This window comes from Dioscorea cayenensis, chromosome 4 (assembly GCF_009730915.1).
Source record: "Dioscorea cayenensis subsp. rotundata cultivar TDr96_F1 chromosome 4, TDr96_F1_v2_PseudoChromosome.rev07_lg8_w22 25.fasta, whole genome shotgun sequence".
NCBI lineage: Eukaryota > Viridiplantae > Streptophyta > Magnoliopsida > Dioscoreales > Dioscoreaceae > Dioscorea > Dioscorea cayenensis.
Window position 1 is genome coordinate 17,366,839 of NC_052474.1, and position 14,719 is coordinate 17,381,557.

The window sequence follows — 14,719 nt, forward strand, 5'->3', positions numbered from 1 at the left end:
AATTCAAATGACTTGACTTTATAAAATACCAACAACTCTGACTTAATAAGAAAGCATTTCTCTATCCTCTAACCTAAATCTAATGGCTCTGATTTAAAGTTCATCTTGAAAACACTAATCTCAACAACAAAACAACAACCATCTGTTAACAAATAATAAATGATGAACAATAAACAAAATTAATGGAAAAAATGGTCAACTTAAAAGGAAAATCTCTGTTCATGAATACATAACACAAAAATCATAGAAAAACATAATGAAACTCCAATACATAACGTCAAAACATAAAATCCATACAATACTCTTTAAATACATAACAAAATAACAATTCTCCCATTCATGATAAAACTTCCTTCAATAAGAAAGGCTTGCCTCCATGCTTCCAAAGAACAACCTATGCATTCATGACAAAGAACATAAATAACTCATTAAGTATATAAATTTTAAATAAAGTAATTTTTGTAGTATGATTAGAAATAAAAGAATTACCTAGTGTGATGACGTCCCCAAGGCTAGAGTTTCTTATGGAAGCAATGAAATTATCTAGCCATTTTTTTCAGAGGGATGGCTTCCTAAGGTGGAAGTTTTCAGCCTTTTTTTTGTTGTCAATTAACCTATTAAATACCATTACCGTGTCATCATCATGTCCCACAACGCATTGGTGAGTTTTTCTTTCCATGTCCTCTTTCTACTCCGATCTATTGATGTCACCAACTGTGTTATCTTTTCTCCAATGTCTTCTCTTGAAACATTATCACCATTGGTCCTTCTTGCACGGGTAGCCCTAGAAGTAGTCCTACTCGTAGTAGACCATTGTGCTCTGTGTCTTTGATTTCTTGTATCGATAGGTTCATCTTCTAATGATGCATTAGGTGGAGGTGCACTATCATCCTCAACTGGCACACCACCAAATTGATCAAAAATGGTCTGTGCATAAATCACCAGTAGTGTGGTCATCCCCATCAACCAAACATAGTTCTTCAAAAAAAGGTATAGGCTTGTTTAAATAGTCCTTGGCTTTTGGTTGTCCATATGTAAAATGAAAGATAATGGGGTAAATAATTTGTTAATAATTTTGTCAAAAATAAATAAATAAAACAAACATACCTCCACATATGTTCAATAGGTCTCATCTTCTAGCACTAACTTCTTTTCGGTGTCATTCCATCCAACACCGCTAAGGTTCATAAGCTTTTTAATGTCTTGATATTTTTTTTTTCAAAGTGCTCATGTGATTCTCCACATTATCGACATCCATGGAAGCAGTATGGAACCTACTATTCATGACATTCGCTGCATCTACAAATGTACATATTATAAAATATCAATAAAATTATGAACACAATGCACATATTATAATAATTCAATCATCCAAATGTACATGGTAATGAAGACACACAAAATAATTACCATTAGAAGAACAATATCATCCCTTGAAGTAATGTCATTACAAACATCATCTTTTTACAAAACTCATAATATAAAACTACTTTTATAGCAAGCACATAGCACTATTGTCAAGATAAAACATTAAAACCGCAAACACAATGTCATTCTATATTTCACCCCCCTTTAACGTAGTCATGCCACATGTTATCCATAATTTTCTCATGAAGTTGCCTCCATTGCACTTGTGCATCCCGTCATTCCCCCCTTGTGGTAGGTCTTTCATGCATATCAACTTCCTCCTCATCAGGGACATCTTCTTGTAGCAATATGTCATTTGAGTCTACTTCTTGTATAAGATTGTGAAACACACCACAAGAAGGACAATATTCACTTGGTTGTGAATGTGTTGAATGACTTTGTGCCCAACATCCTAAACGGATTCTTCAAAATCCCAAATGCTCTCTCTATTCTTGATCTGAGCTCCGAATTAGGAAGATTAAATAACTCCTTCGCATTTTGTGGTCTACGGCTTGCGTGTTCTTTCAGATGATATCTGACATTTCTATAAGGGCTTATGAATCCATGTGTTGTTGTGTACCCAGCATCAACAACGTATTATTTTCCTAACAAAACCTAAACCAAAATCTGAACAAATTGTTTCTCAAAAGAATTTTATATAAGAATGTCATTAAGTACATATTTTTCCTATATCATTAAACCTGGGGGAATATGCAAACCAAAAGGCGGTGGTCATGATAATGCATCTTTTAGGATGAGGTAGTCATTTACTGAACCTTCCCAACCGGCGAGAACATATGTAAATTTTAAGTCAAAATCACATTTGTGTGATGCCCTTTCAACCTCAAAATTTGAAAACTAAATTTGCACTAACCCTTGAATCAATATGGGTTTCGTCAATGAATCCAACATAATCCTATTAACTTGTATTTCAATAATATTGTCTTACAACTATTGCATGATGATTTTAGAGAAAAAAGAGATTAGGTTCGAAAATGAAATACCTTGAAAAAGGGATAGTAATTTGGGTTGCATTCTATATCATGATGAATCGATGAGCCTAGTTATTTAACAAACAAATGTCTAATATCACAAATGGCTTGTAGCACGTCATTGAAATATCAACTCATTGTTGCACCAAATCTAATAAAATCAATTTTCATTGACCGATTTTTTGCATGATGACCAACTATGTGGACTGAGGCTCACGAGGTAGTGTCCGTCATCGTCACCGGTTAGCCATTTTGTCCATGATAATTGCGATAGTTACAAACACTAGTGCATCAATGAAAATGAGGTCATCTGAACTATCATTAGCCATTGACGACCTATATTTGAGATAAAATCACTTTTAGCATGTGCAGAAAATAATCATCATAAAAGAAATTGCGAAATATGGTTGTGAAATATTTGATACATATGTAAATTTCATTTGCTCTTGTGACAAAAATTGTATTCATGCTTAGAATGATCATATTAAAATGTTAGATCTAAGAAACATGCTAGAATAAGCATAATATTACTAAATTAAGATCCAACCCAATGCACATTATTAATTCCAATCAAGTTGATGTGCTTTGATTAAAATTATCAGATTTTAGGACGTTGATGTAAGTTATGTGATTTGATAATGAAAACCATCACAAACATACAAAACATTTTTTAGGACCTTAATATAAGTTATGCCATGTGCATAGTGATCCAAGTATGACTGTTGGAAGTTTGTGTTTGATGTCAAAGATGGAGGCGAAATTGAGAGAAGAGATGAACTATGCTTCTAGACATCTCTCAATTGATTTCCTGCCTCCCTCATGTCTCTTATCCACTTCATCTTCTATCTCTTAATTTGTTCTCTTTCTCTCATTTTGTGTCTTATATATTTTATTTATTTATATTTGCATAGAAAATAATGTTTGTGTAATCAACTTGATTAATTTAACTCTCTTTGTAACATAAAATATTAATATACGGAAGTTTTTTTTAACAAATTTAATCTTCTCAGTGGACTAAACATTGATAATGTTTGATCATTTTTTTATTAAATAAATCTTAAAACTATGAGAGTTAGGCAAAACATTATCCCTTTTCATAAAGTCATGGGCCTTAATGCCCTACAACAAGATTTGATCTATTATTGTCAAGGGTTTAGGCGGCTTGGCCCTAAAATTGTGAATAAAAGCACAAATGATTTCATCATAAATAACAGTTCTCTATTTTAGATTGCATGATTCTATAAATAATAATAATAATACTATTTAGAAACTAAGCAGAATATTTGCAGAATCATATCATGAGAAGGCATCAAGCAATGTAGGCAATATACTAATCATCCTATGCCTCTGTTATTCTTATTACAATATTTATTGTCATCAAAGTTCCTCATAACCAAAACAAAGCAAAAATAGAACAACATATAGAAAACAAAAACTTTGGCATCCAAGCAAAAACCTTCAGAAGAGTAGTATCATGAAAAAATATCAAGCAATGTAGGCAATAAGTTGATCATCACAGGCTTAGAACTGAACATTATAAATAAATATAACAAGCCCTAGAAAACAATCATCGACCCATAAGCACTATACAACAACATCGACCATTAGACAGAAGATTAGAGAGAAAATGATTTTCATGAAGAGTAATCTTATTAAAAGAGCAGAGTCTTATCATGAAAACATATCAAGCAATGTATGCACTGCTTGTTAAGAAGATTAGAGAGAAAATAGTTTTCATGACAGGAGATGGTTATTAGTGTGGATTAATGCAAAATTCATAAGTAGCCACAAAATGAAAACAAAATCAAGCATGAAAAGATCACAAGGTCCCAGGACAAACAACAACCTCAAAATAATCAATAATCAAAATTAAATAGTACAAGAGAATGTCACCCAACTATAATTTTCTACAAGACGCAGAGACAAATATTTTAAATAGAATTCCATCAAGGCACAAAGAGAAGGTGATCATGCTCTCTTGGGAAAACAAGAACCAATTAAATAAAGAAATAAACTTGCCTCAAGTGCAGCTCAACTCCCAATATATAAACCTCACACTTCAATGAATTCCAGGAAACATAAAGATGCGCTCCAGAAGCTCGCTATCTATCACACTTCAAACTCCACCAACCTAGATTTCATCAGAACCACACATTTATGAAGATTAAGCTTTAATCTCACCAGACTCATATAAAGATTAAGGTTCTCAAACACTTCATGCATGCACTTAGCATGAGAATAACCACCAACCAACATTGTTGCCTAGATTTAGTCCCTTCTCAGTTTTGTTGCTCTACCAACAGTGTCGCAATCAGAAGAAAAATGTTGGGTGAATATCACCAAATAGAAAAATAGCAAACGGAAGGAAACAAATTGAAAGAAAAATTTTAACCCATGAATAGATGAACATATATAAAAACAAGAAGAAGAAGAGGAAGAAGAAGAAGAAGAAGAAAAAGAAGAAGAGATCTAAAAAGATAAGAGAAATGACCTTCATAATGATGTTTTACTACTTTCGGATCTAGACGAGGGATTGGTTGCCACTGTCGGATTAGCACAGGGGATGGGTTTCCGCTACCGAATCTAGACGAGGGATGGGTTTCCGCCACCGGATCTAGATGGGGGATGGGTTGCCGCTATCGGATCTGGAAAGGGGAGGGATCGGCCCTGTTGAACGGGGAAGCCTTTCGCCTTACCGAAGCATTGGTGGTGGAGAGAGAAGTGGAGACTACTTAATCATGGAGAGAGAGAGTGGAGAGACTCCACTTCCAAGAGTTCATTAGGGAAAAGGGAAGTTGGGGAGCTCAGGTTTTTATATGTGCCTCACTTCAGCCACTTCAGCCATAAAACAACTAATATGGGTCTAGTATAAATTTGACTTCATTGGGAAGTAGGGGAAGTGAGACTTCCCGCACTTCATGATAAAAGAACATATGAAATGGAGGGAAATCAACTCATTTCCCCCACTTCAGCCCAAATGAACATAGCCTTACTACCACAGTTATGAAGTCATAGTAGTGTGGAACCATTGGAAGCAACACTGAAGCCATAACGGCCTCACAACTGTCATTGTGAAAACCCACAATGCCCAAAGACTGTTCCATAATGTGACTTGGACCCCAAGCAACAATTTACTCACCACGGATATTACAACACCATGGTAAGGCCGTAGCAGCCTTAGTTCTATATCAACCCTAGATTTCTCTAAATTCAGGGTGATTCTTTTATCGAATAAGGTAGGGCGGCCGGAGTACTGAAGATATGAGTGGTTGGAGGTGCGTTTTCTCCCATATTCAATCAAATTCTTACAAATTTTTGAAGAAGAAGTCAACGGTCATCCTTAGAAGAAGGTGTGAGTGACACACATCATCTAGTCAAAGCTTGGGATGCTCTCACCCTCAACCTTTGGAGACCTATTGGAGAAATTTAGTTTAGGAATATTTTGAATGCATATCTATTCTTTCTTTGGTCTTATTGTTTTCTCTTACTTTAATTGTTCCTTTTATAATCCATAAGAAACCTAATTCGAGGGGAATTGTATGTCTAGGTATCTCAATTATTATTTATGAATCTTGATTTTTAATCCAATAAATCTTCCTAGTTTTTGTGAATCAATACATGTTTACTTGAATGATAATCATGTTAGTGTGGATGAGGAAGATATGCCCCCACATTATGAGACCCATGCTATGTTAGATCTATGCATGCTCTAAGAGGTTAGGTATTTGATAAAGTCCCCTTGCGTATATCCTGCAAGTACACGGGTTTGTCGAAGTAATAATCTCGGATGAGCGGGTATCGAATCCACAGGGAGTAGGGAATAAAAAACACTTAATTCACTTCTTAGCTATGTGAAAGATCAATAGTGATAAGTGTGACAATGATTCAATTCTCAAAGGTAAAAGCAACAAGTAAGAGAGCATGAGTAAAGGAGGAGGTAAGGCAATCGATAAAGATGGGGTACTCGGATAATGTTCCACCTAGGACGATCGCTTCAAGTGCAAGAACCCTCTATTATGCTTCCTAATCAATGCAATGGTTAGTCGTGGAAATCCTTAATAACATAGTCCCAAATCTAAGGTCAAGTATGCCTAACTCTATACATGTCCCGGAGGAGAGATTAGATAACCTCTCAACCTCGCACTCGCATAGAGTTGCAATGAGCTCTACGGATTCCAAGTGATAAATCTCTTCCTAATTATAGACCTAACCCTTTGGTCTAGGTGGAAGGTCCCTAACCACGATTAAGCCCTAGATACTAAGATCACCTCAACGCTTCACTCCGTTGCCGCACGCAACTAAGCCCCACGGAAGTTCATCCCTTAGACCATTCACTCTATTATGGCCGCAAAGAACTCGAGGAACGGAGGTAGAATCTATCACGTCGGAGGAAAGGGGATGCTCCCTGCACCTCCTCGATTCACCCCTCCTCTCCAACCTAGCTTTGTCTAACGCTCGTGGTGTGTCACTCACTCGCAAGGTTACCAACAAGAACTCTCAACCCTAGTGCCACTCTAGGGAAAATGTTCATACAATCAAGCATTCAAGGTTAGAACTCACAATAAACATCAATTAATTGAAAGCATAATAAAGAGATTCAATGAAACAAATACATCTAGGGTTCACAAATACCCAAGTACCCACTAGGGGTTTATCTCTCCATGAAGCTAAGTACAATCAAAGAAATAGAATGTAAAAGCAACGAATCCATAGAGAAACCCCCTCGACAGTCATGTTGATGGTCTTGTGGAGAGTTCTCTACTCGTCGTCCAAGGATTCCCTCGTCCGGTATAGGATACGCCTCGATAGAAGCTCCCCTACCAACCTTCTTCCTAAGGAATGATGATGTCGGAGCCACAGAACCTCTCCAAAACCCTAGACAATACCCCTCAAAACCCTAATCGAAGCCTTCTCTTAAGTTGGGGAAAAGATGGAGAAGAGAATGCTGAAATCGGGGCTAAATCGGCTTTAAATAGGGCTGGAATCGGGCTACTTCATGGGCCTGTGGATTTTTCACACACCCATGTAGAATTTCAACACGAGCGTGGATAATTTCCACATGCCCGTGTGGATTCTCTGAATTCATGTTTTCTTGGGCGGCTGTGAACAGTGCTGCTATAGCACTTTGCTACAGTGTTCTGCTACAATATTCGGCCTAAATAGCTTCCCGAATCCATACTTTCATCGAGTTAACACAAACGGGCTCACGTTTACGTCGTGGATCACTTGCTTCTTCAATGATAGACAAGTTGGTGAAGCTCTTGTTCTATGTGCATAAGTCGGAATGCTCGAGTGTAACTGCCCTTGTGTCCCTCCAAATGGATGTGCCAACTAGAATACGAGGAGGTTGGCACACACTCTAGCATCTCACACCCGACCTATGTCTTCGCATTTGAACCTTAGCAAGATTTCCTCCAAAATCGGTGCATTGTGATCCACATTGGCTTTTTTCCTTCATAATCGGCCTCACAACCCCACCTGCACGAAAGTAACATAAAAACACACATATTAGTATAAAAACCCGAGAAAAGTAATGCTCAACATAAGGAATGAACGCTTCGCATTCATATCGCACAAGCACTTATCAAACTCCCCCACACTTAAGCTTTTGCTTGTCCTCAAGCAAAAATTAAACATTCTGTGCATAAATGAAGAAAATATTGAAAGTGCTTGTCCTTAGGTTCACCAAAGTATACAAAGAGAGCATTCTACAAGTAAGGAAAATTTCAACACTAAATATGAAAGATCAAAGATCTAGCTAAAAACTTGAATCAAAAAGGACAACAAACCCGAAATCGTGTACGTGTGTGAACTCACTCAAAACAACCCAAGGTATACTCCTCAAAGTTCTAAGTACAAGGGACTTATTTATCTACAAAAGTGACAACACTTTCAAAAATGGTAGTAGCTTCACACATTCTCTAAGGTAGCCTTTTCCAAAGCGCCCGCTAAGGTGGCTTTCACACTTTCGAGGTGGTAGCTCTTTCTACCGGAGTGGTAGCTTTTACTCATCCTATGTGATAGCTCTTTCTATCATTAGGGCATAGCTAGTATCCGACTTATGAGAGTAGCTTCATACTACATAGGTGGTAGCTCTTTCCACCCAACAAGCACAAATAAACAATAAAACTATTTTGTTTCTTTTTCTTTGCATTTTCCTTTTTTTTTCAGAATTTAACACAAGAAACAACTATAACTAGTCCCTTTAACATCAAACTTGAGTTTCCAATAGGGTTTAAAGAGTGAGTAGTGCATTGAGTGTAATTCGGGGAAAAATTCCTAGACATTCAAGCAAAACTAGAGCATGAAAATATTCAATGTTAAAAATTCTCCTAAACTCAAGAATATAATCAATGTAACTAGGGTGAACCCCCATTGGCTATGTGAGCATATATCAATCAAGAACAATAGAAAAGATGTGTGCACTATGAAACTCCCCCCCACACTTAAGTTGTACATTGTCCTAAATGTACACATGCAAGCTCACTCAAAATGTATATCATTCAAAAGCAGATGTGGGAGAAGCAATCAAAAAAATATTCCCCTGACTCCTAGTATCGTGTTTGATGGAGCTAAGTCCTTGGGAGTAATGTTCCGAAAGGTTGTGAAGCTCACACGGCCAAGTGCCGAAGCACCTTGGCCGTGCCCATGACAAAGTCTCAATTCCCATGATGACAAGACCATCTGCACGCATACACGAGGGGGTTCATTAACGCTCAATAAAAAAAAAATATCTCGAGTATATATAAAAGATAGACAATGAATACACGAGGGGGCACAAATGTTCTCTCAGCAACACGTAAAGCATCCCCAAACCCATTCCCAAAATGAGCCTGGTCATGTAAGGGCCAGCAAATAATAAACCCACTCTCAAAGACTGACCCTGGTACTTCAGAATATCCGCTAATATGCACCCCAAATGAATCGGTACATTGCGGGCCATGGAGTATAAAAAGAGCAAATCCTGCCTGGTCAGAGCAGTTGTGTTATCAGCTCGACCTGACACAGACCTACTGATAACCGCGTGCAAATACCTGTAGCTCAACCGGGATAGGCTAGTGGCCTTCGACATCCCCGGTTCATATTCCCCATGGCCATACAGAATACTATACACATGATGTGGAGTCACTGATACTGGAAAATCCGCAGGAAACTGTCCATACTCCACTGTACCTGTATATGCGACATCGTACAGGCCCATCCGAATCGAAAACTCAGTGACGCTCATGGAAAATGGATGTCCGAATGCCCGAAACTGTATAGCCTCCGTAGTGTCACATCTCCCATGCATCAGATTAAACTCAAAAGACGCTAAAACCTCAAGCGTCAATGCGCGGTAAGCTGGCTCACTAATCGTCAGTAGTCTCCTCCAGCTTCCTACTGCTAGCATCTCATCAATCTCATCAGCTAGCTCGTCACCCCGCTGAATATCTCTTAGCACTTGCAAATCTACAAAACGAGTCTGACCAAAACCAAGTCTTTGAAAAGTTTCTCAAATCGAGTCGATGCTCTGGATTTGAGAAATCCATGTATTAGCTCTGGGTGGGGTGACTCTGAGATGCTTAACATTGTTCTTCCTCACTCGAGGTACCATATCTGGAGTACAAAAAGAGGAAAACGACAAAGAAACTCAAAAACAGTATACTGTAGAATTCCACACGGGGTTCTAGAAATCATCAACACCCGTGTGGACGTGCAAGGCGTGAAAAACCTGGACAGGTGCACAACAATTCTCAAGAATTCAACTTAAAACCGCGTCTAGATGCTTTCTAAACATGCACTATGCATCTTTAACTGAAAATTCGTGCTCATGAACACATTTAATCCACGAAAAACAAGAGTTGGCGAAGAAAAAAGGTTACCGATGAAATAAATGCGAAAACTCTGAAAATTGGCACGATATGCGACGAAAATCCTCCAAAATAATGGTGATCAGCCGAGAAGATGATCAGAAGTAGTTTTCAGGTGATTGCAGATGAGGAATGAGACAGTTCACAAGGTTTTTAAGGAAAAAATCACGTCTCTTGGAGTTCTGTGTATTCACACGGGCGTGTGGAAATTGCCAACGCCCATGCGCTCCATTACAAGAGAGCCATAGAGGCGCACGCACGCCCCTGTGTGCTCTTGGGAAAACACTCCTTCAACTTTGACTGCTCTCGCACGGGCGTGTGGAAAATAACCACGCCTGTGCACCCGGCCCACAAGGGCAGCCGCACGCCCCTGTGGCTTTCTTGGACATCCGAGAAAAATGCTAAGTGTTCTACACGTCCGTGCGGAAATTCCGCACGGGCGTGGACATTCACATGCCCAACTCACAGGGGCAGCCGCACGCCCCTGTGTTTTCTTGGGATGGAGAGAACACCTCTGTAGAGTTTCACATGGGCGTGTGGGAATTACCCACGCCCGTGCGGTTTTGACAAGGTCGCCCACAGGGGCGAGTCCACGCCCTTGTGTGCTCTCGGGATAATCCGCCCAACTCTGCAGGAATTCACATGCCCGTGCGGAAATTACCCACCGGCGTGTGTCAGTGGCATGGTCGTTCATAGCGGGAGCCACACGCCCCTGTGCCTTATCTGGATGGCCGTGTGTTTTCTCTGGATTCCTTAGAAAAATCTGCAGGCTCTGTAGAAAAATCTCTGAACATGTTTACACACTCAGAGCCTGCCCTATTATGCAAATTTTACAAGTGAAAAACATGAAACAGAGCTCAAACGACCAAACTTCGCCAATTCCACATGAAAACACAAGATGAATACTCAAAGCCCACAAGAAAATCTCAGCACAGGCATCTAAAAATCAAGACACCAACACTTAACAGATTATTCATGCAAACAAACTAAATAGAAAATAAGAAAACAGTAAACACTTGGGTTTCCTCCCAAGAAGCGCTTGTTTAACGTCACTAAGCTTGACGTACCTTGTCTTACCTCACGGGGGTTCATAGATGAAGGTTGCCCTCTTACCCATGACTTGAAAGCATGATGAGCACAATCTAGTGAAAGTAGAGGGTGTATTATCGGGCTTAGGACCACCTAGCAATGGTTCATCCAATTCCTTCCATTCACGGACATCTCCAACAGCCTTGGAGTGTTTCCGGTGGCTTCTCTTAACCCTCTTCATTTTCCGGAGCACCTTCTTCAAGATCCCCGGGATAGATGGTACTTCTACTATCGATCCAAGCATCATTACATCTTCATGTCCCTCCTCTAGGTCGAACAAACCTTCATACGGATCCGGATTAAACATTTCCTGCATGTATTCGTCAACAATCTCATCAGTAGTGTCTAGAAATTATAAAGTTTCATCGAAATCAAGAGAATGCCGCATGGCTTCAGCAAACTCTTGAGGAGCACCTGCCACATGTTGAGGACGGTTAGGTGAGGGCTGAGGGTCTACTCCTACAAATCCTAGTGCATCTGTAGTGCTAAGATCCCTCACCTACCTCGGTGCCTACTTCACTGACAATTTTAGCTCCACCTATCCTTCACCGATCATACATAGAGACAACGTTCCCACGTCGACTTCGACCATTTTAATTTTTACTTACCACTTTTCTACTTTCTTTTTGAGTCATACATTGTACTTTTTATTTCAGCAAGGGACATCTACCCTACTGCTTCTATATTCATTATCTAATTATAGTGGATTTTACTTTCAGCATTGACATGTCCGTATATGCGTGTAAACCGCAAGTGCACAGGTGTCAAAGTAATAATTCAAGATGAGTGGGTATCGTATCCATAGAGAGTAGGGAATAAAGACACTTGAGTTGTTTCTTAACTAATGTGGAAGATGAATAGGGATAAGTGTGACAAAATATGAAATAACGAAAATAAAAACAACAAGATAGAAAGCACAAATAAAGGAGAAGGTAAGACAATCGATAAAGATGGGGTACCCGGATATTGATCCGCCTAGGACAATTATTTCAAGTGCAAGAACCCTCTATTATACTTCCTAATTGATACAATAGTGAGTCATGGAAATCCTTAATTACATGATCCCAAATCTAAGGTCAACCATGCCTAACTCTATACATGTCCCAACTCAATCTCGCACTCGCATAGAGTTGCAATGAGCTCTAGGGATTCCAAGTGATAAACCCTATTCCTATGTATAGACCTAACCCTTTGGTCTAGGTGAAAGATCCCTAGCCACAATTAAGCCCTAGATGCTAAAATCAATTCAACGCTTCACTCCGTCGCACTCGCAACTAAGCCCAAGTGGAACGTCATCTCTTAGCCCATTCACTCTACTATGGCCGCAAAGAACTCTTTGAACGTGGAGGTAGGAGAGATCACACCGGAGGGGAAAGGGGATGCTCTGCTACCTCGTGACTCACCCTCTCAACCCTCTCCAATATAGCTTTGTCTAACTCTCATAGTGTGTCACTCACTCACAAGAATTACCAAGAACAACTCTCAACCCTAGTGTCACTCTAGGGGAGTATTCATACAATCAAGTCTCCAAGATTGGAAATCACAATAAACATCATTTAATTAAAAGCATAATAAAGAGGTTCAATGAAACGAATACATCCTAGGGTTCACAAATACCAAAGTACCCACTAGGGGTTTAGCTCTCCATAGAGCTTGATACAATCATGGAAATCGAATGTCAAAACAAAGTATCCATAGAAAAACCCCCTCGTTAGTCATGGCAATGGTCTTGTGGAGAGTCTTTTACTCGTCGCAAGGGTCCCTTTGTCTGGCCTACGATACACCTCGCCGGATCAGTGCCGATGAAAGCTCTTCCACTAACCTTCTTCCAAACGGCGCACGATGTCAGAGCAGTAGAACATCTCCAAAGTCCTAGCTAATACCTCTCAAAACCGTAGCCACCGTCCTCTCTCGAGTGAGGGAAAAGATGGAAAAAGAATGCTGAAATCGGGGCTGAAATAGGCTTTTAAATGGCTGGAATCGGGAATCCACACTGATAAGTGCTTGTGCGATATGAATGCGAAGCGTTCATTCCTTATGTTGAGCATTACTTTTCTCGGGTTTTTACACTAATATGTGTGTTTTTATGTTACTTTCGTGCAGGCAGGGTTGTGAGGCTGAGTATGAAGGAAAAAAGCCAATCTGGAGCACAATACACTGATTTTGGAGGAAATCTTGCTAAGGTTCAAACGCGAAGACATAGGTCGGGTGTGAGATGCAAGAGTGTGTGCCAACCACCTCGTATTCTAGTTGGCACATCCATTTGGAGGGGCACAAAGGCAGTCATACTCAAGCATTCTGACTTATGCACATAGAACAAGAGCTCCACCAACTTGCCTATCATTGAAGAAGCAAGTGATCCACGACGTGAACGTGTGCCCGTTTGCGTTACCCCGATGAAAGTATGGATTCGGGAAGCTATTTAGGTAGGTACTGTAGAAGGACACTGTAGCAACATTGTAGCAAAGTATTATAGCAGCACTATTCACAGCCGGCTGAGAAAACAGGAGTTCAGAGAATCCACATGGGCATGTGGAAATTATCCACGCCCTTGTGGAAATTCCACATGGGCGTGTGAAGCATCCACTCCCGTCTAGTCGCCCAATTCCAGCCCTATTTAAAGCCGATTCAGCCCCGATTTTAGTTTTCTTTTTTCGATCTTTTCCCCAACTTGAGAGAGGGCTTCGACTAGCATTTAGAGGGGTATTGGATAAGGTTTTGAAGAGGTTCTATGGCTCCGACATCGTCATTCCTTAGGAAGAAGGTTGGTAGGGGAGCTTCCGTCGAGGCGTATCCTATACCGGACGAGGAAATCCTTGGATGACGAGTAGCTTTCCACAAGACCATCGATATGACCATCGAGGGGGTTTCTTTAAGGATTCATTGCTTTTACATTCTATTTCTTTGATTGTACTTAGCTCCATGGAGAGCTAAACCCCTAGTGGGTACTTGGGTATTTGTGAACCCTAGGTTGTATTTGTTTCATTGAATCTCTTTATTATGCTTTCAATTAATTGATGTTTATTGTGAGTTCCAACCTTGAATGCTTGATTGTATGAACATTTCCCCTAGAGTGACACTAGGGTTGAGAGTTCTCGTTGGTAACCTTGTGAGTGAGTGACACACCACGAGTGTTAGACAAAGCTAGGTTCGAGAGGGTTGAGAGGGTGAGTCGAGAGGTACAGGAGCGTCCACTTTCCCCTCTGACGTGATAGATTCTACCTCCATTCCTTGAGTTCTTTGTGGCCACAATAGAGTGAATGGTCTAAGGGATGAACTTCCGCTGGGGCTTAGTTGCACGTGCAACGGAGTGAAGGGTTGAGGTGATCTTAGTATCTAGGGCTTAATCGTGGTTAAAGACCTTTCACCTGGACCAAAGGG